General features: G+C 42.1%; 1 protein-coding gene across 1 annotated transcript in view; it reads right to left on the reverse strand.

The window, feature by feature from the left end:
* The window catches only part of ADCY7 (adenylate cyclase 7), an 88614-nt gene extending 65908 nt beyond the window's left edge, over positions 1-22706 (reverse strand). Inside the window, exon 1 of the mRNA XM_069738491.1 lies at positions 22487-22706. The gene's annotated coding sequence lies outside the window, so the exon portion shown is untranslated. The remainder of the gene's footprint in view (positions 1-22486) is intronic.
* Positions 22707-24245: the final 1539 nt, after the last annotated feature.

Consider the following 24245-nt stretch of genomic DNA (forward strand, 5'->3'; position numbering starts at 1 on the left):
ACTATACGGAGGACTATGGGGAGTGTATTATACAATATGGAGGACTATGGGGTGTATTATACTATGTGTAGGACTTTGGGGTGCATTATATTAAACAAGGAAAATGCTGCCTATTCATCAAGTGGTTGGATTGGTTAGAACAAAAATCATTGTTCTCAGCAGCACATTGCCCGGTGAAAATTACAGACGTGCTGCTGATAACGTGATACTGTATGGGGACAGACAGGGCCGGCGTCAGCACCCGGCACTCCGGGCAAATGCCGGGGCCCTGGGGAGAGAGGGGGGCCCACTTACAGCTGGGAGAGCAGAGCAGGAGATAACATGCTCTCTCCGCCCACAATGTCACTGCTGGCTGCGTTCTCTTAACCCCTATGTGCCAGCTCTGACACAAGCATCTTCTCACTCAGTCAGTGCAGCCAGGCAGGCACACATAGGGGTTAAGAGAAGGCAGCCAGTGTGACTGTTTGTGGGCGGAGAGAGCACGTTCTCTGCTCTCCCCCCTGGGTGGCTGCAGACAGTGTTGAACTTATCAGGCAGATTCCGAGGAGCTCCATCCTACCAGTGCCTGAGTGAGTGTTATGGTATCCAGCAGTGGTTGCAGTTGTGGCTCAGTCTGCTGCTGTCTGTCTCCGCTGCCTAAAAATGTGGGTGATGTCTGGAGGAGCAGCTGGTGGGGTGCAGCCTGTAGCCACCCAGCTCTCCCAGAATACATGCATGCTGCACCAAACCTGCACCAGTGGGATAGGAAGAAGCTTAACCCCTTCCCATCTGTATGAAGGTTATTGCTAAACCTTAAAGATAACAATCCGACCCGCATAAATGGGGTTAACCAGATGCCAGGAGGAAGGGGAGCTGCTGCCATGGATAAAACTGAGCTGTGGGCTGTATGTTGGGGCCCCGTGGCCCCAGGCTGGTGACTGGAGGGACTCTGCCCAGTGCTGGCATGTGGGTGATTTCTGCTCCGGAGTCTCAGCTTCTCTCCTCCAGGTCACACTGTGCAGTCACAGCAACATTGGTTGTCTCTGTCCAGGTCCCAGCAGCTGCCACTGCTCCCAGCAGCTGCCACTGCTCCCACCACGGACATGGCATCACTTAACCCTTCCCCTGCAGCCACCGGCAACAAATCCACATTATTCCTTGATTAAATCAGGTTCCAACCCAATAGAGGAGCAGACATTTCCTGTTGCCATTAGGGTCCGGGAGGGGGTGACATTGGCTGCCCTGCTACTCTGTAGTGGGGGGTGACAAGTGTAACATGGGGTAACGATGACGGAGAAATGCACAGGATAATAGTGAGCGCGACAGAGGGCAGTGTACGGTATGGAGCAGTCAGGGGGTGGGCTGCAGGATCCCCCCATACTGTACATGACTGCCCGGGACAGGGAGGCGTTTAATGAGCTTCTAATGACAGGGCACTAATTGGGTCATTAGGGTTTGTGGAAAGGATTCAGCATCAGGTCCCTCATTAATGCCCGAGCCGCCTGTTACTTTGTAGCACAGATCTGTTGGGGCCGCAAAACCAAACAACGTTGTTTATATAGAAAAGTCTTTGTTTCATAGAAAAACTCAAAACAGAAAAGCACCTCTCCTGTATATATACACTGCACAGCACCTTTCCTCCTGTATATATACACTGCACAGCACCTCTCCTGTATATATACACTGCACAGCACCTTTCCTCCTGTATATATACACTGCAGAATTTACAATAGCTGTCACTCATGTAAGAAGTGAAATCTGGCATTGTACTATACATTTCTCTGCCGTATCTGTGCATCATAAATTGGGGTATGTGTTAAAGGGGGGGCCCACTGAGACTCTTTCGCCCGGGGCCCTCGAAAACCTGGAGCCGGCCCTGGGGACAGATTGAGCTATTAGTGATTGTTCGGTCTCCATCCTTCTTCCTCAGGCCGGGAAATAAACAAATTACGTCATTATTGCCAATCGCGGTCGTTTAACGGCCCGAACCTAGAGCATGTAACTACGACATAAATGTTTGTGTGATGTGCAATATGTGAGCATTTGGGGCCCTACTTTTGCCAAGAGCCCCACTTTGTCTAAAACCGGCCCTGCCTACGCCCCCACGGCCTCATTCACATGTGATGTAGTATTTGGTTAGTATTTTCCATCAGTGTAGACCACAGCCAGAAGTGGAACTTGGAGAGAAAAAACTATGATTGAAAGCTTGACCCCTGTTCTGTGTGTTGGAGACACTCCTGGTTTTGGCAAATACTGATGAAATACTGATGTATGTCTAATACTGATGAGGCCTAAGAGGTGCCAATGCAGGCCATTACCCACCACTCATTGGCAACATGCCAGCAAATCAGTGGTCATTTAAAGCGGTATTCCCATCTCCATGCTCCAATCACAATATGCAGTAGGTGTAATAATAACAGCTGTCACTATATGAGTGGTCGTAACCATGGATACCTAAGCTACTGCAACGCCCTGCATACGGGGTAAGCGACATGGTGAATCAGAAGAACTATACATTTGCAATTGGAGGAAATTGCTAATATTTTATTTTACTCACTTATATAGCGCCATTAAAGGGGTATTCCCATCTCAAAGATCCTACCCCAATAGATAATAGTAATAATAATAGCAACTATCTCAAATGTTGTATAGTTTTTGTGAGTCACTATGTCTCTTTCCTCATGTACAGGACCTCAGGTTTCCATGGATACGTCCACTGATAAAGTGACAGCTAGTTGCTAGTGGTCATAACCATGGATACCTAAGGTCCTGCTATGCCTGCACATAAGGAAAAAGGCATGGTTAGTAAAAAAAAAAAACTTGATTATATTTCTAATTGGGGACAATAGCTAATATTATTATTATTACACCTACTACATATTGGGATAGGATCTGTCCCCAACTGGGGCTCACAATCTAGGTCCCCTATCAGTATTTCTTTGGAGGGTGGGAGGCAACCCAGGCAAACACGGGGGAATATACAAACTCCTTACAGATATTGTCCTTGGCGGGATTCGAACTCAGAACCCCAAAGCTGCAAAGATGAAGTGATAACCACCATGTTGCCCCTTATTAATATTGCACCGTCTACCTATCAGGATAGGATCTTGGAGAGGGTAAGAGCCCTTCAATGGCTTGTTTAGACATGAACACTCCATGCGCACAGAACGATTGTTAGAACAATTGCACTATGCCCATATAGCATCATTTCTTCGACAGCACATCACCAGTTTACACGGCAAAATGAGCTGCCGATAAGGACTTGTATGCCACCTGAAAAAATCATTCCACCACAAATGAGCTTAGATCAGATGGCCTGTACTGGGAACCAGTGCTCCCCCAAACACTCATCCCTTTATAGCAGCCTCATGTAAATGGGTCATTACAGTGACCCAACATGGTGGAAAAATAACCCAACTCTGGGTAGCGCTTTTCCACCATTTCTTTTCCTGCAGTATTGTCTGCTCCAGCGTATGATCAGGTATTCTTTGGGGCTGAAGCCATCTGATGCCCACCATAAGAGATCGACCTTTCTCTAGGTTTAACAATATTCTCCAAGCCAGTTACACACAAAAAAATTGTAGACAAAACAAAAATGCAAAGTCCTGGGTCACCGTGTGATACCAAATAATGTTGGGAGACATAAAACCTGAGGAGTCAACAATCCTGAGGTTTTGAGAAGAGATGACTGCATGGATTTTGGAGTGAGAACAGAATGACTGTGCGGGGAACAGTGTACACAGCAGAGGGGGAAGAGTGGCTGCGAACAATCAAACTGGCTGCCCCTTTTGCTAAGCTGCTTTCCCTCCCTCCATGGTAACCGGCCTATTCAGATCACAATGCACTGCTGAAGACCGGCAATTAACTCATTCCCTACCTTTAGAATTAGACAAAACTGCTATTTTAATGGCTGCAAATCAGTAAAATCACTGTGTAACCCTTTAGCTACTGCGGTTTACAACACTAAGGCCTCACTCAGACGTACGATGTCCTCGTGTGCGCGCTAGCCATGATTTCCACGGGTAGCACTCATACCTGTGATAGTCTCTAGTGCCATTCACAAGTCTGATTTTCATCCGAGCCTCCATGAAAAAACTGGACCGCACTTGGATGACATTCAGGTTGGGATCAATTTTCACAGACTGTCACATAGAAGGTGGAATTTTTTTTTCTCCCCATGTTTGAGAAAAACTAATCAAGGTCCGATCAAACTCCGACCAAGCTCCAATCAAGCTCTGACCAAGCTCCGGCCAAGCTCCGATCAAGCTCTGACCAAGCTCCGATCAGGCTCCGATCAAGCTCTGACCAAGCTCCGATCAAGCTCTGACCAAGCTCCGATCAGGCTCCGATCAAGCTCTGACCAAGCTCCGACCAAGCTCCGATCAAGCTCCGACCAAGCTCCGACCAAGCTCCGATCAAGCTCTGACCAAGCTCCGATCAGGCTCCGATCAAGCTCTGACCAAACTCCGATCAAACCCCGAGTCCCACAGTCTGATATAGTCTGTACTGATTAGACAATGTTGGAGTGTTGAGATAAACTCCATCCCATTGATAACTCCCGGTTGTCAATTTTTTTCCTTGACTTTTGGTCTTCTCAGAGGGTAGTGGAGGGGACGTGTCAGACCTTTTAGTGCTATTATCCATAGCAAAGTCTGAGAATGGGGTAACAGAATGAAATAGGCAGCATGGTGGCTCAGTGGTTAGCACTGCTGTGTTGCAGTGCTGGGATCCTGGGTTCAAATCCCACCAAGGACAACATCTGGAAGAAGTTTGTATGTTCTCCCCGTGTTTTCGTGGGTTTCCTCCGGGTTCTCCGGGTTCCTCCCACATTCCAAAGACATACTGATAGGGAACCTAGACTGAGCCCCAACGGGGACAGCGATGATAATGTCTATAAAGCGTTGCGGAATAAGATAGCGCTATATAAGCAAAGCATAACACATAAATAATAAATAATGAAACAAGGCATAAGGAGGGCAATTTGTCCCACGTACAGACAAATGCTCAGTGTTGACTGGAGTGTCGCATTAGGTTGTTCAGATGTGTAGAGACAGAAGAAATGACAAGCGATAGCTGTGAGGAGATGAGGTCAGGTCTGTAAAGTGTTACATCCCTGCAGGAAAACTTGATTGTGGATCAAAGTCAGATTGCACTCAATTTGCAACGATCGACTGACACAAAATTAAACAAATGAAACAAGTCAAGAACTTGGATCACAGCTCAGAAAAGGCAGAATCGTGTTCTGCATGCAGGACACAAGGAAAGGAAAAAGACGCTGGCACCTTCTAATCAAGGAAATGTCCAAACTAGAAGGCTTCCATTTACATTAATGTAGAAAACATGTGCACTCACAAGAATGTCATTTAGCAGCCGACATACAGCGATCTTATACAATAAAGACATGTCTTATCTCATTTGGCTTACAGTCACTCTCTGGGAAACAGGAATTTCTATAAACATTTCTAAACAATTCATTAACTTGAGACAGAAAAAAAATCCAGTGAATGTAAATTCTATATGTGGTCATTTGTTGTTAGCTATAATAAACTGTACAATGTAGTGAAATAACACCAAAAAATCATAGCTTTATTAAATCTACCTTAGAAGTGATGTGCTCATGAGTCTGGGAGTCCTGGGGGCGGGACAGAGCACTTCCACTGCCTTGTCTCCCTGCTCCATTCTGTCTCTTAGATCCCTTTTATATGTTCGTATACAACCGGTACCGGAAAAAAATAGTACTGGGCAGTGTCATCAGTGTTTTGGATCACTGTGTCATTAGTGGGTCATCAGTGTACCATCAGTGTTTTTCCAGTATACTTTGCAATGTTAAACACGTACAGCATACAGATGGAGCACGGATGCCATCTGTGTGCTGTACGTTTTTAACATGGACCCACCGACTTGTATTGGCTCTTGTAATACATGGTGCTGGTTAAAAAAAACTCTGTTTTGCTGCTCCCTGAAGAAGTGTAGCCAAAACGTGCGTCGGGGCAGAGGGACGCAGGACGTATCCAGCTTGACTGCAAGCCTAAGGCTGTGGTCACACTAGCAGTATTTGGTCAGTATTTTACATCAGTATTTGTAGCCAAAACCAGGAGTGGAACAATTAGAGGAAAAGTATAATAGAAACATATGCACCACTTCTGCATTTATCACCCACTCCTGGTTTTGGCTACAAATACTGGCCAAATACTGCTAGTGTGACGGCAGCCTAATAAGTGGCAGCTTTTGAGTTGACCATCATGCAGCATCTTTTTAATGGTCTTTAAAGCTGCCATAGCTCCTTTTCACTTTATATAGCGGCATACAAACTAGTTATTTACTTGTAGCACCTGCATATTTTGGCCTTAAATAAACATGGCACACCTATATATAGACTGACTCTCTTGCTCTACATATACACAGGCTCCTATAACTACCCTATTATAGGTTTGCATTATTCCACCAGGGAAATATGGAAATATAATAATTCTAGTTTATGCACTATGTATTTTAACCCTGTATTGCTCTGTACACTTTAATCAGTCTCATTGTAGCTCATTGTAGCTGCGCCAGTAATCCTTTCCAATGAAAATCTTCTACCTTTTGCACTATGGTATTTATTTTATACACATTAGATTGCGTTACGTTAAAGGTACTGTGCAAGGCCTGAACAAAAGTTATGTAAGGAGATATTTAACGTTGTATGTTTTGCTTTTTGCTTCATTCTCTTTTGTGTTTTTTCAGTTAAGACAAATTAAATGAAGATAATAATACCAAAGAATTTGTGATTGCAATCATTTTCAGGAAGAAACTGAATATTATGTGACAGAATTGCAGGGGTGTCAATACTTTTGGCCATGACCGTACATAGTATGTATTTATACGCTACATATTTCTGTATATTCCTGAGTCTCTCACACAAGAGGAATCTGTTCTAATTGATTTGTGTTATTTTTTCTATAAATAAAAGTATACTTATGTACATATTTCTAGTGTTCATTGTGCCCACTTAGTATAAATCCTCCCCCGAGGGACTATGTGGCACTGCTCGGTTTACATATAGCATGGTGACACTTTATTGTGTATGGATCATTTACCTATTGCTTTAATGTTAAATAATATGGGTACGAGGGCTGTCCGTTTATTTTCCACAGGCAACACTCAAACAGAAAATACAGGCGTGTGAACGACCCCTAATGGCAAACCAAAACTAGATGATGGAAATGCAGTAGTAGAGCTAACCGCAATCACAAGAAGCCGAGGCAGCAGAAGTGCTCCAACACACCAAAAGCACTTCTGTGCTCATTTACATATCAATTCTGCAACATATCCCTGTCTCCGCCAGAGAGTAGTGTTTTTGGGTTAAGAAAAAGTACGGATTTACCATACTTGTGTTTTTACAACCTACAAACATGAGTAACCGATTTGTGAAAGAGGAGGGGAGAACGAGCTGACAGATTTTCTTTAACAAATTGTATAATGCTGTATAATACTCAACTCAAAAGCTGTCACTTGCTAGACTTGCAGTCAAGCTGGATATGTCCTGCATCCCTCTGCCCCGACGCACGTTTCATCCACACTTCTTCAGTGGGCATGCAACAGTTTTTTCATGCTGCCATGACTTGCTGTGGGACAAATTACTGTTGTGAAGAACTACATATCCCACTCACTTGATTCTGCTGAGGGTTTTTCATCCTCTGTGGGTTTGCCGCAACAGCGATTCTGATCTCATGTTGTTTTGACACCTTGCATATAAAATATACTCTATTTCACTTCAGCAAATCTACATATATCTAATATCACAGTAAAATATAAAAGCCAAAACAAAACACTATTAAAAAAAACAAACTTTTTTTATGTCCAAGTCTTAAAACAATTTAAAGGGTTATTCCCACCCAAAAAAACTTGCTGATCACTGGGGGGCCAACAACTGGAAACCTCAACGATTAGGGTCCTGGACTAAATTGAGCAGAGGTGCCTCATTTTCTATGGCACAGCCACTGTGGTTGATTAATTTTACAATAACTCTTTTTACTCATAATCACTTAGTGATTTTATATACAACAGAAAAACGATATAATTTTTGTAATTTTGTAAAAAAAAATAAATATGGAAATAATGAAGCAGGGCCGATATCCTTCATGGCTACACGGCCACCAGAATGTAGAGCGACAAAAAAACAAAAACACACTATTCTGGTGCCATTCTTAAAAGTTCCGTTGTTCACTAAACAGAAAACATGAGAGCAGTGTAACCTATGGAAATCTGTGTGATCAGTATGTATGAGAGCAATCTGGCCTATTTGTGTAATGTAAATATAAAACTACAAAAGGAGGAAGATGCTTTATAAAAGGCGTAATAATGGAAATAACCGGGACAGGAAAAAGAAAAAATCTGTTATCAGATCCTAACACACAATTCTAGTGACCGGCGCCATTTCTTTTCTTTCACTATAGAAAGCTTTATTTTTGTGGTCCAGTAATGATTAACAGTATCAGGAAAGGCAGGCACAGACACTGCGGTAATACCTACCTGTATACAGGACCAGAAAAATAACATTTCATGCGATAATATGCCAATATGGAAACAAGCAAATAGGATACTAGTACAATATAACAAGTACATACAGACACGTTCGTTCAGAAATAAAATAAAAAAACCCTACTGTGTCTAAATAATCAGTAGTGGGAACAAGATTCTAGAAATATTTATTACTGTCTGAGATCAGGGAAAAAAAAGAGTCAATTTGGGAGATTCTAATACTTATGTCAAACGTCACAAACGCGCTCACATCAGCGGTCATACCGCTGATGCCAGTGATGGGCTGCAGTGGTCATTCAGACAAGTAGAAAAAAAAAGGGACAGCTCTGGAGCAGGAAAGGATTTACCAGAAAATTAATACCGGTAATTATTTTATTATGTTTTCTGCCTTTTTTGACCAGTCAGTCACATATTAGTTTATGGGTTCTACTGTCTTAAAGCAGCACTGCAGCATTGTTTTCCTTTATTTCACTGCCAGGAGTGATATAATTAATGCTTCTTCCCTAAGTAAAATACTTATCAGCCGTCTTCTGCTCTTCCCAGTGCCACTCCGGTCACGCACAGTGCGCCCACGAACCCGGCTTACTGCACATGGTCAGGGAGGCAGAGATTTGCCAAGAAGAGTTATCACAGAGGCACGATAACATGATTAGCGGTACAAGTAGTCTGGAGTCCGCCCCCACAACTATCCACCCGCTAATTAGCATGCCACAGGCCAAGTTATAAAAATGGGGATTATTTGAAAATCTATTAAGGGATGAATAAATACATGGGGGTGGTATAGGGGTCCGATGACCCCAATGTAGAGCTGAAGAAGCTGCAGCTCCTGATCACTACCGGCACTAACTGATCCCTTAGGACAATTGCTATTGTGGACTGTATATAACCAACACTCATTTAGTGCTGTGTTCTCGGCAATCAAAAAGGCAACGATCAGAATAAACCATCTCTGTCTTGTCTATTAGGATTTTGTCAAGATCAGTTTGCAACTGATGGCAAAACTGATGCAAAAATGCATCATCTGTCATCAGGATTTTCACCACTTTCGCCTGAAACTGACTCAAAGTTGCATCAAACGCTGTGATCCGGCATCTGGACCTCTTGGCCACAGCTACTGATACACCGGACAGGCTAGAAGGGGAATAAAAAACAATTTGATCAATTCAGTTTCAAGATGGAAAATACGTATGCACGGGGCCGCAATTGGATTCTTATTCCCAGAGCAAAGTATAAAACATCACAATAATAAAAAAAAATAATCTAAATACCAAGATAAAGATATAATTAACCAGTATAAAGGTACCGTCACACTTAGTGACGCTGCAGCGATACCGACAACGATCCGGATCGCTGCAGCGTCGCTGTTTGGTCGCTGGAGAGCTGTCACACAGACCACTCTCCAGCGACCAACGATGCCGGTAACCAGGGTAAACATCGGGTAACTAAGCGCAGGGCCGCGCTTAGTAACCCGATGTTTACCCTGGTTACCATCCTAAAAGTTAAAAAACAAATGCTACATACTTACCTACCGCTGTCTGTCCTCGGCGCTCTGCTTCTCTGCTCTGGCTGTGAGCGCCGGGCAGCCGGAAAGCAGAGCGGTGACGTCACCGCTCTGCTTTCCGGCCGCTGCGCTTACACAGGGCAGAGAAGCAGAGCGCCGGGAACAGACAGCGGTAGGTAAGTATGTAGCGTTTGTTTTTTTACTTTTAGGATGGTAACCAGGGTAAACATCGGGTTACTAAGCGCGGCCCTGCGCTTAGTTACCCGATGTTTACCCTGGTTACCAGCGAAGACATCGCTGAATCGGTCACACACGCCGATTCAGCGATGTCTACGGGGAGGTCCAGCGACGAAATAAAGTTCTAGACTTTCTTCCCCGACCAGCGATCTCCCAGCAGGGGCCTGATCGCTGCTGCCTGTCACACTGGACGATATCGCTAGCAAGGACGCTGCAACGTCACGGATCGCTAGCGATATCGTCTAGTGTGACGGTGCCTTAATTCTTGGTGAAGCCTAGATCTGTGAACTAGGACTAGTTTCACGTGGAATTATATTATTATACAAGCATGTAATAAAAACATTTCATACTGGCAAATTACAGAAAAGTACTAGGGATGCTGTTAGAGTCATTAGATTCCTTGCAGGGCAAAGTGGAAAAATAATGCTGCAACCCCAAAGTCAGATTTTATAGGAGTACAAGGGGGAGAATGACGGACATTTTTGTGTGTTTCTGTGTTGGTACAAGATGACCACAGAAGATAAAGCAGTATATGGAACAACGGCGGTGCAGTCTCCTGCGGAGTAACAGAATACCGATATTCCCGGGCCAAATTACATATTTTGGAATGTTTATTACCACTCTCCAATAACAACACTTATTTGCTTTGATGTCATAGCCGATTTATTGGCCTAAATTGGTAGACACAGCCAGATACTCAGATTTTGGGGAATGCTGGAAGGAAAATAATTTATTTCTCTTTTTGTTCTCTTAGACAATCACATATACAACTTCTCTAAAGAACATTTACTACCCAGAGATTAATATGTTTCTCCTAACAATCACTTGTAACTACAACTGCAGAATGATGGCCCCAACATGGATCATTGCAGCTTTTCAATATAAATCCAGTACGGAAATCTGTCAGCAGATTCTTTATGTAGATTGCTAACAAAGTTTTGCATAAATGTTCTGTATATATGGTTAAAAATAAAGAAAGAAAAAAAAAAGATTCTGGTCCGTCACACATTACATTCTCCCATGTAATGCTTACTACATCACCTATATACAGTGCCTTGCGAAAGTATTCGGCCCCCTGGAACTTTTCAACCTTTTCCCACATATCATGCTTTAAACATAAAGATACCAAATGCAAATTTTTGGTGAAGAATCAACAACAAGTGGAACACAATTGTGAAGTTGAACAAAATTTATTGGCTATTTTAAATTTTTGAGAAAATTCAAAAACTGAGAAGTGGGGCGTGCAATATTATTCGGCCGCTTTACTTACAGTGCAGCAAACTCACTCCAGAGGTTCATTGTGGATCTCTGAATGATCCAATGTTGTCCTAAATGCCTAATGATGATAAATATAATCCACCTGTGTGTAATCAAGTCTCCGTATAAATGCACCTGCTCTGTGATAGTCTCAGGGTTCTGTTTGAAGCATAGAGAGCATCATGAAGACCAAGGAACACAACAGGCAGGTCCGTGATACTGTTGTGGAGAAGTTTAAAGCCGGATTTGGATACAAAATGATTTCCAAAACGTTAAACATCCCAAGGAGCACTGTGCAAGCGATCATATTGAAATGGAAGGAGTATCATACCACTGCAAATCTACCAAGACCCGGCCGTCCCTCTAAACTTTCATCTCAAACAAGGAGAAGACTGATCAGAGATGCAGCCAAGAGGCCCATGATCACTCTGGATGAACTGCAGAGATCTACAGCTGAGGTGAGACCGTCTGTCCATAGGACAACAATCAGTCGTACACTGCACAAATCTGGCCTTTATGGAAGAGTGGCAAGAAGAAAGCCATTTCTCAAAGATATCCATAAAAGTGTTGTTTAAAGTTTGCAACAAGCCACCTGGGAGACACCAAACATGTGAAGAAGGTACTCTGGTCAGATGAAACCAAAATCGAACTTTTGGGAAACAATGCCAGACTATATGTTTGGCGTAAAGGCAACACAGCTCATCACCCTAAACACACCATCCTCACTGTCAAACATGGTGGTGGCAGCATCATGGTTTGGGCCTGCTTTTCTTCAGCCGGGACAGGGAAGATGGATGGAGCCAAATACAGGACCATTGTTGAAGAAAACCTGTTGGAGTCTACAAAAGACCTGAGACTGGGACAGAGATTTGTCTTCCAACAAGATAATGATCCCAAACATAAAGCAAAATCTACAATGGAATGGTTCACAAATAAACGTATCCAGGTGATAGAAAAGCCAAGTCAATGTCCAGACCTCAATCCAATCGAGAATCTGTGGAAAGAGCTGAAAACTGCTGTTCACAAACGATCTCCATCAAACCTCACTGAGCTCGAGCTGTTTGCCAAGGAAGAATGGGCAAGAATTTCAGTCTATCGATGCACAAAACTGATAGAGACATACCCCAAGCGACTTGCAGCTGTAATCGCAGCAAAAGGTGGCGCAACAAAGTATTAAGTTAAAGGGGCCGAATAATATTTCACGCCCCACTTTTCAGTTGTTAAATTTCCACAAAAATTTAAAATAACCAATAAATTTCATTCAACTTCACAATTGTGTTCCACTTGTTGTTGATTCTTCACCAAAAATTTACATTTGGTATCTTTATGTTTGAAGCATGATATGTGGGAAAAGGTTGAAAAGTTCCAGGTGGCCGAATACTTTCGCAAGGCACTGTATGTTGTACTCTTGTAATATTTTACATGGAAGACGCTTTTGTTACTTTCTGTTGTGTTACGTTTAACAAAAGGTTGTCTTAAAGAATAAAAAAATAAAATAAAATTGAGCGGCGTAGGATGTTGATTTTACTATGGCATGTTAGTTTTTCTTGTGAAAATTTGCTTGGAGTTTCACTGTAAGAAAACGCTTCCAAGTACCTAATAATTCTTGCAAGTCCCTTCTCCAGGAACAAGTGCTGAAATCAGCAAGTGACTCTGCTGAATCTTCACATTTCGATGTTGCAGAAGTACAGTTATAAGGAAAAGATGGCACTTTTTTATATTCGTCTTCACTTTGGAATGTAGATATTATATTAATAAACAGTACGTGTCACACTGATGCCACACGTATGTTACACACGGACTGCACCGTTACTGTTTTTTCCAGTGCTGGTATTATAAGGACGTGTGAACAGGGCCAAACACAGTACTGCTCATGCAGCAGAGCACTGCTATGTTCTCTAGTACAAAGCCACTGACAGACATGTTTGGCATTGGCTTATCTCTGGTAGAACAAAGCATTCTTCAGATCATGCCCAATTGACATTTCCCACAACAATTAGTTATCTGGTCCCTTATAAATATCAGATCTGACCTATAGAGATATACATACATACAGTGCTCAGCATAAATGAGTACACCCCAACCGATTTCTCAGAAAACCTTAAGTTTACTTTCAGAATCAACATTTTCTATGGCATATCATACTACAAAATACTCCCACAAAAGTTATTCATTGAATGCAAACACAAAAAAATTTTTTTCTTATCAAATACTTTCAAGACCATGTTGCAAAAATAAGTACACCTCATTTAAAAAGTTAGCAGCAAAGCTAAAGTTTACACTACAAAATTCTAATTAACAAGAAATCAACCACAGGTTAGTCTAATTATACAGGTGTCTAGAGGACAGCTGACTATAAAAAGGTGTGACTTTACTCCTTCACATTTCATGCTGTCAGTAATGTCACCACACGGAAGAGAAATGTCGCAGGACCTAGGAAACAATCATTTATTTACACAAGAGAAGTGAAGGCTACAAGAAGATCAGCAAAGCGTTACTTATCAGTCAGAATACTGTAGTGTGGGTGCTCTCGTCTGCTAGCCTGCTCGCCTTTTACCGTGGGCGTAATACTACTCAGACAACACAGTGTGAGAGTAAAACAATGTGGCCAAACTTTATTGAACTACAAAAAAAGGCAAATAACACACAAAACATATCCAGCAAAAGGGCCAAGATGGTGCAACATTACAGAATCTGAACCTTTCGCTGACTCGCCAGGATAAGAACAGCGGTGACTTCAGAGCTTCAAGGGCTCACTACTCCCCACCTGTTGCATGCACAGAGAAGAGGTAACGACAAGCTTAGGTAACTGACAGTCAATTGAGGTACAAGGCCAGGTGACCAGAAGGTCACATCCTGGCTTCTCTGAACATCTCCAATGAGCCATTTGACTGGTGGGTCCAAATCCTGACTATCCCAAACATATCTATGGGTTCAGTGATGGTCAATGGAGCAGATCTATATTTTTTCAGCCCGGGCCGTGGTCTCCTAAGCTGGCATCCTGTAGAATGTCAAATTTGTGTCCCTCGTGATGGAGCCATCATCTGGCAGCTATCCAGTAGAGTCTTCCTGACTGTGGTTCTATAAAGAGTCTCTGGTTCTTTGGATCTCTTGGCTGTCTGGGATATGCCTCTAACAAGACACATCCACTTATATAATTCACAATGATTGTCCTTCAAGCCAGAATCCAGAAGTAAAGAAAAAAAATGTGTTGAGGTTAACTCACACTGACTATTTAAACAATTTGCATAGTTTTTACTTCTCTGTTTTCCAAGTGAACAAGCTAATTGGCCTGGACAATGTGTAATCAACCTATTAGCAAACATCATTGTTCAATTATTCTGAGTCTCTGTCATCCAGGATAACAGCACAATATATTACAACAAACATCAAATTAAAAGTCAATATTACAGGCTTATACGAACAAAAGTCTGTGTTTCCTTGTCCAACCTGAAAGAAACACATAGCACCTACGTGAAACGCGCGTCAAGGGGTCACAGCAGGAGGACCTTGAATACCACTGATTATGGGTGAGTGATGGCATTCCATTGGGACCTTTAGGGGGGTTTGGGGATCCTATTGTCTATGACAGCGTCTATAGGAGTCTTTGCATAGAACCTGGATGTTAGGGTACCGTCACACTATACGATTTACCTACGATCACGACCAGCGATATGACCTGGCCGTGATCGTAGGTAAATCGTAGTGTGGTCGCTGGGGAGCTGTCACACAGACAGCTCTCCAGCGACCAACGATGCCGAGGTCCCTGGGTAACCAGGGTAAACATCGGGTAACTAAGCGCAGGACCGCGCTTAGTTACCCGATGTTTACCCTGGTTACAAGCGTTAAACTAAAAAAAACCAAACAGCACATACTTACATTCTGGTGTCCGTCAGGTCCCTTGCAGTCTGCTTCCCGCACTCAGTGACTGCCGGCCGTAAAGTGAAAGTGAAAGCACAGCCGCTGTGCTCTGCTTTCACTTTACGGCCGGCAGTCACAGTGCGGGAAGCAGAGACGGCAAGGGACCTGACGGACACCAGAATGTAAGTATGTGCTGTTTGTTTTTTTTTAGCTTAACGCTTGTAACCAGGGTAAACATCGGGTAACTAAGCGCGGTCCTGCGCTTAGTTACCCGATGTTTACCCTGGTTACAAGCGAACGCATCGCTGGATCGCATCGCTAGATCGGTGTCACACACACCGATCTAGCGATGACAGCGGGAGATCCAGCGATGAAAGAAAGTTCCATACGATCTGCTACGACGTACGATTCTCAGCAGGATCCCTGATCGCTGCTGCGTGTCAGACACAGCGATATCGTAACGATATCGCTGGAACGTCACGAATCGTACCGTCGTAGCGATCGAAATGTTATAGTGTGACGGTACCCTTAGACTTATTCGGATTATACCTTCCCCCCCCCCCTCCCCGGTTCAGGATTTGCCATACTTATCTGTATATACGTTACATTGTCGGTCCTGATAGCCTGCTGTGCTAGCAGGTTCCTTGTATCTTTTCCTCTATGCATTTTGCCCTGTGATTGGGCTTGTATTACAGATTTTTAAATGCATTAATAAAATGATTGTTTTATCTTTTCAATTGATTGGTGTTCATTATACTCCATGTCCTCTAGTTGTTCATATGTTCTGGGAGTAGTACACCCATTACCATAATTGGCCGCATACATGCATTCACGTAGGGAGCAGGGCTATAGTCCCTCTCAGCCTGGATATTCTGTTATATTTGTTTTGATTTTTGTTCTTAATCATCCCAGAGACGTTCAGGCTGACCATGGAAGTGAACATCTAAATAGGAGCATCTTCTGATGAGAAGCATTGAAGAAAATTGACATGCAAGTTTTCTGTAGTTAGCTAAAGAAGTAGAAAGCCAAACTGGGGTTACTGTTTCCCATGACACAATATGGCGTACATTGCAGAGGAGCGGCATGCATGGGCATCATCCACAAAAGAATCCTCTCCTAAAGCCATTGAATTTAAAAGTCCACCTACAATTTGCCAAGTCCTGTGCAGAAAAATAAGACTATTGGGACCCTTTACACTGGAGTGATGAGACCAAGATGAATGTGTTGCAAAGGTGAGCAGTCATAAAAATGTATAGCGCCTACAGTGAGACATGATGGTAGCAGTGTCCTTACATGGCACTGTATGAGCTTCTGGTCTCAGGGAGCCACATTTCATTGATGGAATCAAGAATTAACAGATGTACTGCTCTAAATTGAAATAGAAGATGCCACCATGACTCTGTGCTCTTGGTAGACTTGCACTTTTCCATCATGGAAATGATCTAGAACACACATTTAACCCCATTGTTGAAATCCTGAACAGGATGAAAATGATTCAGTGGCCGTGTGTATAGGGCCAACATATTCTGCAGCACTTTACAACTCAGAGGGAACTTTAAGAGTTGCATTCAAAAAGTTAATGGGTCAATGCAATCGTGAAAGTTTTGTGGATGGCATTCTCTCTGAGGCAAATGGCAGTAAGGTACAATCTGTAGACTAAAAACCTTGTTAGTACCCAAGATCTGTACTATATTAACCAGCATAATGTGGAACGTTGCATTTCTACTAACCACAAAGGTGATAGGAATGACAAAGTGGTTGAGTAAATAAGTGTATAGAAAATGTTATAGACATACACATTAGTGCTCTTCTAGTACAGAAAATTAGTCTTATAAAGGAAGAAAAGCTGCTGTAGGAGAAATAATTCTTGCATTTGGTCAAAGTCTAGAGGAAGTGGTTTGTGAGCATGATCTAACTAACCAGAGGTAGCAGCCTCCATTACACACTGTGCAACTATGAAAGTCCCTATTATACCGCACAATCCAGGAAGCGGGAACATCTGCATACAACCTGGAAATATGAATTTTTATGTGCGAGACTAGAGAATACAGTCATGCAATACTTTCCATGTCCCGAAATACTAAAAAAAAAAAAAAAAAATAAGATTCCAGCAACTCTAATTTTCTTTGAAAAAAGTAGATAATGTAATAGGCTTTTAAGTACCTAACTAAAGAGGTAATTGAAAGATTGTAAATCCTTAAGAATTTATTTTTATTATAACTTTGGCCTAAAACTACATCCTAGGTTCACAGAAGTCAAAACAAAACCAAATCAAATAATAGCCAAAAGTTATTTTATTATGAGACTGTCTTTTTATTGAGAAAAAAGATCCAATTTCACAGGTCTGTGAATGGAGAAAGTATGTGAACCTGATTAGTTCTTGTGGAGAACAGGGTCAGTAGGTGCTCTTGACCACTGGCTTGGCTGTCTTCAGAAAGACCGCAAGGACCAGGGCTCATCCCACTGAACGCCCGTACTCCTTTCCCGTGGGCAGAATACTACTAAAACAACACAGGGTGGGGTAACACAGTGTGTCGACACTTTATCGAACCAATAGACAATAACATATAGTTCAGACCCAGCAAGTACAAAAGATGGTGCAAATGACAGAGTCTCACCCTTCCTCTGGCTAGCTGGGAATTAGAACACCTGCAACTTCAAGCTTCTAGGGCCAACCGCCCCAACCAGTGGCATGCCACTTTTAGCGGGCACCCACAGGGAAGAGGTAGCGGCAAGCTTAGGAAGCCGACAGTCCATTGAGGTACGTGGCCAGGTGACCCAATTGTCACAATTGTCACAATCAGGGTCCACTTTCTTATTTATATTGGATCTTTGTTCCCAATTATTATTGGTGTCCTTATTACGGCAGCATAATACCATGGGATACCTTGCCATATTAGGTTTGCACTAAGCACTTTATTGGTACCTCCTATTATATCGGCTTTATCATTAGGCATCCTATTTTACTCTGTATCTCCCTGCATAAAGTATTGTATCTGTGAGCATTTGTTATTCTGATTTTCGGTACTATGTGCTCGGTTTATCATATGACATCAGTATATAATAATAATAATAATAATTTTATTTATACTCTCTATATGCACTATGCATTACCTTATATTATGATGTATGCTATTGACTTATGTATAGGTACACCCGTGGTATAAGTATGATTTATTCTTGTTGCTCCCTTGATTTGTATTACGTCTGTGTATGGCACTAGTGTCACCTTTCCATTTTTTCATTGCATTATTTTATTCTGGTTTCTACTTGTATTATTTATGTATTTTTATAGAGTTCTTTAATAAAGTATTGAATTTTAGCTCTGGTGTCCATTTTTCTTTTGGGTTTTCTGCTGAATAACATGTCTGGCATAATCAAGAATATAAATGCCGTGTCTTCACAGTCCTGCAGAAGGAAATTTAGCAAATTGCTCCTTACAAAACAGATTCAGCCCTAGAGTGTTGGTGGGTTTTATCCTATGAAATGCTCTCCTTATGTTCTTTCACAATATTTCTTTAAGATTAAAGTCAGGACTTTAAGTCGGCCATGAAAATACATAAATATGAGGAGTCAACTGTATTCTTCCAACTCGCCATATGACAAACAATGCTGTGCCATTTTGCCCACCACGAGTGCAGACCTGTAGCCGTGATATGCTGCCCATACATAAGACAGTACAAAGACATCTCAAATATTTACAGCATATCCAGAAGACATTTTACAATAGCAGATGTTGGTCGCACCAATGGGACCTGCATCTATCTTGACAACGGGGCCCTTTTTCTTGGAAAGGTGGTCTGAATTCACATTTTTTTGTGCAGTAAATCCAACCACCACTTCAATGACAGCAGCATGTAAAGGGGCCTCGTTCCTATTTGTGGGACCCATTTGTAATTATGTCATGCCACATAAAGATGGGAACACTTTAAGAGAGTTCATCCAGGACATTTCTATAATTTGACTGTAAATCTAACATGTGGAATCCTAACAGCATGTCATTTACTCACTGGTAGGGTTGCCGCTCTTTGTGCCCTCCTGGCACTTGTCAAGTGACTGCATACTTGTTTCATGTGTCAAACGCTTACTCTTCTTCTCCCACATGATTCCATTGTGAGAAGTGGAAGAATTAGCAGTGGGCAGGGGAACGCAAGTATGCAAACTGCTTAAGCGCAATCACATGACAAGCGCCAGGAGAGTAGAAACAGCGGGAACCTTAACCGTGTGAATTGTTAGGATTCTACATTAATATTTGCCAAATTAGATGTGACTAGACTAGAATGACCCCCATAGTAAAGAGAACCAAAGAACGGCAGTGAGGACTGAAGTAAAGAAATCCATCTATCAAGCTTTTTTAGAGAGTAGACAACGCGTTTTAAGGCACTGTGCCCCTTTTTCAAATGAACAGAGACATACGCACTTTTTGTCCATCAATGCTTTTGCCTTCCTACTTTTGGAGGCATTAACCCCTTTTCTTTTTTTTGTGACCACCTCCCTTTATCTAATCATATTTGCATTAAGCTGCCGTTTTTAATTTTCTTCCCTTATTGGAATACGAGTTCACAGAAGCATGAAGTTTAACCCTTTCCTGCATCCATACATTCAATTTAACTTTGCCTTACTGCAAGTGGACAGAAAAGAATGGCAAATTGCTTTTTACATTTCTCACAGTAACCATCTCCAATTTATAATTAAACTTAATCAATAAGTTATATTAGTCCTCAAAAAAAATGTCTCTCCCCGTTACAAATGACACATGCTCAGCCAGTGCTAGAAAAGAATTCTAGGGGATATCTTGTTTTATTACGGTATATGCAATCCAGAAATGTGCAAAATGTGACATTTAGGTCGGTATGACCTTTCTCAAACATGCACTATAAAAATTACAAAAATATTGGCAGTGTGTATACATCATGCATAAACATACAACGAAAAATAAAGGAGATTTTCTGACGGACACACACTAGCAGTGGCATTCAGTGTCCGTACTTGCAGCACATCCATATGAACATGATACTTGCCGAGTGTTCCTGAACAGCGCAGTTAGTCACTGGTAATGGAAGACAGCGTTGAACAAGGATCATAGTAACAGATTAACTCTTTGATTCAATATGTAAAAATCTCATTTGCTTAGATGGTGCTCTGGGCAATTCAAACATCAACATTTGCAGGCAGTTTTAGTTTCTCAGGCTAGGTTCACATTTATACTGTGCTCTCCGGTGAGCACAACGGCGGAGATTTTGTCAAAATTCCCATACAACTGACAGATCTCCAAAGCTAACAGTCCCTCTGGAAACTGGCACGTTTTAGAAATATTGTATGGAGCAATATATGAAATATGTATATGTGTATAAATATATGAAACCCTTAATACTGTATGGAGGACTATACTGTCTGGTCTAACATGATAAGTCTGCAGTCACTCTGTGTGCTGTGCATTGCGAGGATTCGCCAGCTTATTATTTATTTATAGAGGCCGCTCCACCCTTATTCGCCTCCGCTCTGCTCATCCTAGTTTGTCTCATGTTAGAGTTAAACTATGAAGTACACAAAACATTATTTCCGGTGTCACAGAAGAAAAGCGACATGCCCCTATTGTATGTGTCTGCAAGGCCACATTCACACTTCCGTCTTTCTCATCCATGCAGTATCTTAGAATGGACAGCGCCCTGACCCACCCAATGCTTCCATCTGTTAAACTCTACACATCATATTCTTTTTTGGGGTATATTTTTTGTGGCTATGACTTCGCAATTCAAATCTTTGGGGGGGGGTGGGTTCAGTTAAAAATAAATGAAAGCTGTAAATTGGGAGTCTTCTATTTTGCATTCAATTTCCATTGTTTTTGAACAAATACTTACAAAAAAACAAAAAAAAAAAACAGCTGTTCATACAGATTACCTTACAGTCTTTTAAAACAGATGAGAAAAAAGCCTGAATGTAAAACGGATAACATCGTAACAAAAAGAGAAATCCAGCTCACCATAGTGAAGATCCCAGGAGGCTCGGAGCACGGAAACGCTGTGTCAAGGCGTGAGAGAACCAGAAAATGAAAAGGAATTCCAGCTCAACGAGGCAGTGAAAAGTACAAACTTGGTACTTTATTCACTTCATATAGGAAGCAGAGGATAAAACATCAGCACAATGAAGATAAAAAAACACACTATCTACGCGTTTCAGGTGACAAGGCACCCTTAGTCATGATATCATGGGAGAAAAACGGTTCATTTTTTATAGGGAAATGGATGTGTGAATGCAGCCTAAGACATCTGGCTGCAGCAGAAGCCTCCCCCCCTTTGGACATACAGCGCAAAAAGGAAGTAATTGGTCTTAGCGTGAAATTATTATTATTTATTTATATAGAACCATTGATTCCATGGTGCAGTACATGAAAAAGGGTTACATACAAATTACAGATATAACATACCGTATTTGTCAAAAATCGAAAAAAAACACCGTTATTTATTAGAAGATTATACTAGTTGCAAGGGGAAATGGTAGGATTTTAATCCTTCATTAGATCAAAAAGTCCTTGTAGACAATAAAAATAGAAAAAAACATTTCCGAAAGAGTCAAACGTTACTGAAAACAGGCCTTGCAAAATTATAACAAGCGTAAAGCAAATCAAGTATAGATCAACAATCAAGAATAGCAACAAAAAAAAACAAAAAAAATATAAAATCCATAGGAAAAAAAAAAGAATTTCATATCTGGAAACTTTTCGTTTAACAAATGACTGCGGATGACATTATCATTGTTGTTTTTGGTTAATGTCATCACTTAAAAAAAAATTAAAATGATAAATAAACGTCCTTAATTGGTTGTCCTTAATTTGCATGCAAAACCATCAGAAATTCTTATTACCTTGGCTTTTGTCCCGCTAATATTATTTGCAAACACGTTTGTGGAAGTTTACAGCATTTATGCAAGATGCAGAATTTTTCACTTCCTGTTAAAATGCTAAAGTCGCCCTGTCCTCAGTCTAAAATGGTAGCTTACTGAGCACAATTCACAGCACTTAAATACAAAGGTACGAGTTACCATATATTAAAGAATACGGTCCATTAAAGCAATAAATTAATTGATCCCATCAGCAGAATAATTGAAATTAAATATTACACTACTCACCTCGTAGATGACTTTAGTCAAGCGTTGGTTATATAATCTACACGGGGCAGGTTTTGCCGAGGATTTATACACAATCCTACATTCTAGCCTGTAGTGCCATATAAATATACGGTATATATAAATCGTCTGAAAGACACAACCACACCGAGCTGTCTCTAAGGTCCCGTTAGGACCCGCCAAATAAGCGCTATCAGTTTCATCTCCTCTGATTTGCAGAACTTCCTCTGCACACCCAGTTTTACACAATGTCAAAACAAGCTCGAAACAACCATCCTCTTTCACAACCGCACTGTCGAAAAATGGTGAGATCTGAGTATTCTAACAAATATGCTGACCTCACCAGTCCACATGGAGAAAGTACAGAACTCCTCTGTATAATGGTTTTATTACAACAGTCGCACCTGTTCTCCAATAATAGGAGCATCACGGCACAACTAGGGAACAAGGAAATTGCTTCTTTTATTGGAGCAAATACAATGTAGAGTCAATTGCGTTTGCCGCTTGTGAAGTTAAAAAAAAAAAAAAAAAAGGAAAGAAGAAAAGAAAATGTTATAATATGTTGTATATTTGCATAATGAAGATGATTACCGTATATACTTGAGAATAAGCCGAGCCACCTAATGTTACCACAAAACACTGGGAAAACGTATTGACTTAAGTATAATCCTGGTATGCATGGCCCCCTCATCCCCATCCTGGTATGCATGGCCCCCTCATCCCCATCCTGGTATGCATGGCCCCCTCATCCCCATCCTGGCATGCATGGCCCCCTCATCCCTATCCTGGCATGCATGGCCCCCTCATCCCTATCCTGGCATGCATGGCCCCCTCATCCCTATCCTGGTATGCATGGCCCCCTCATCCCTATCCTGGCATGCATGGCCCCCTCATCCCTATCCTGGCATGCATGGCCCCCTCATCCCTATCCTGGCATGCATGGCCCTTCTCATCCCTAACCTGGTACAAATGGCCCCCTCATCCCTATCCTGGCATGCATGGCCCTCCCTCATCCCTATCCTGGTATGCATGGCCCCCTCATCCCCATCCTGGTATGCATGGCCTCCTCATCCCCCTTTCTGGTATGTATGGCCCCCTCATCCTCATCCTGGTATGCATGGCCTCCTCATCCCCATCCTGGAATGCATGGCCACTAGTGATGAGCGAGTGTACTCGTTGCTCAGCTTTTCCCGAGCACGCTCAGGTGACCTCAGAGTATTTGTAACTGCTCGGAGATTCAGTTTTCATCGTGGCAGCTGAATGATTTACAGCTACTAGCCAGGCTGAAGACATGTGGGGGTTGCCTGGTTGCTAGGGAATTCCCACATGTAATCAAGCAGACTAGTAGCAATGATTCAGCTGCCACAATGAAAACTAAATCTCTGAGCAGTCATAAATACTAGGAGTTCACCCGAGCAACGAGTACACTCACTCATCACTAATGGCCACGCATTCAGAAAATCATAAAAAAACATAAACCATTCCACTTTAACTTCCTGTGCTCCCTCTCAGGGTCTTGTTCTGATGCCAGCAGCTAATTTATGCTTATAAGCAGTGCATGGCAGTGACGTCATGTGCTGCTTACAAGCAGAGGACAACTGCCAGAATAGTCACTGCTCTCCATGCCAGGACTATGTGCGTAATCACTGATCTTTTATAGAGGGCAGAGTAACCTCCGCTGCTGGCTTGATGCAGCGGCCGGGCGATCACGTGTGCCAACTACTAAAGGGAATGAATATTCACTGCTCTACAAGCCTATGGG

This window comes from Ranitomeya imitator, chromosome 9 (assembly GCF_032444005.1).
Source record: "Ranitomeya imitator isolate aRanImi1 chromosome 9, aRanImi1.pri, whole genome shotgun sequence".
In the NCBI taxonomy this organism is placed as follows: domain Eukaryota; kingdom Metazoa; phylum Chordata; class Amphibia; order Anura; family Dendrobatidae; genus Ranitomeya; species Ranitomeya imitator.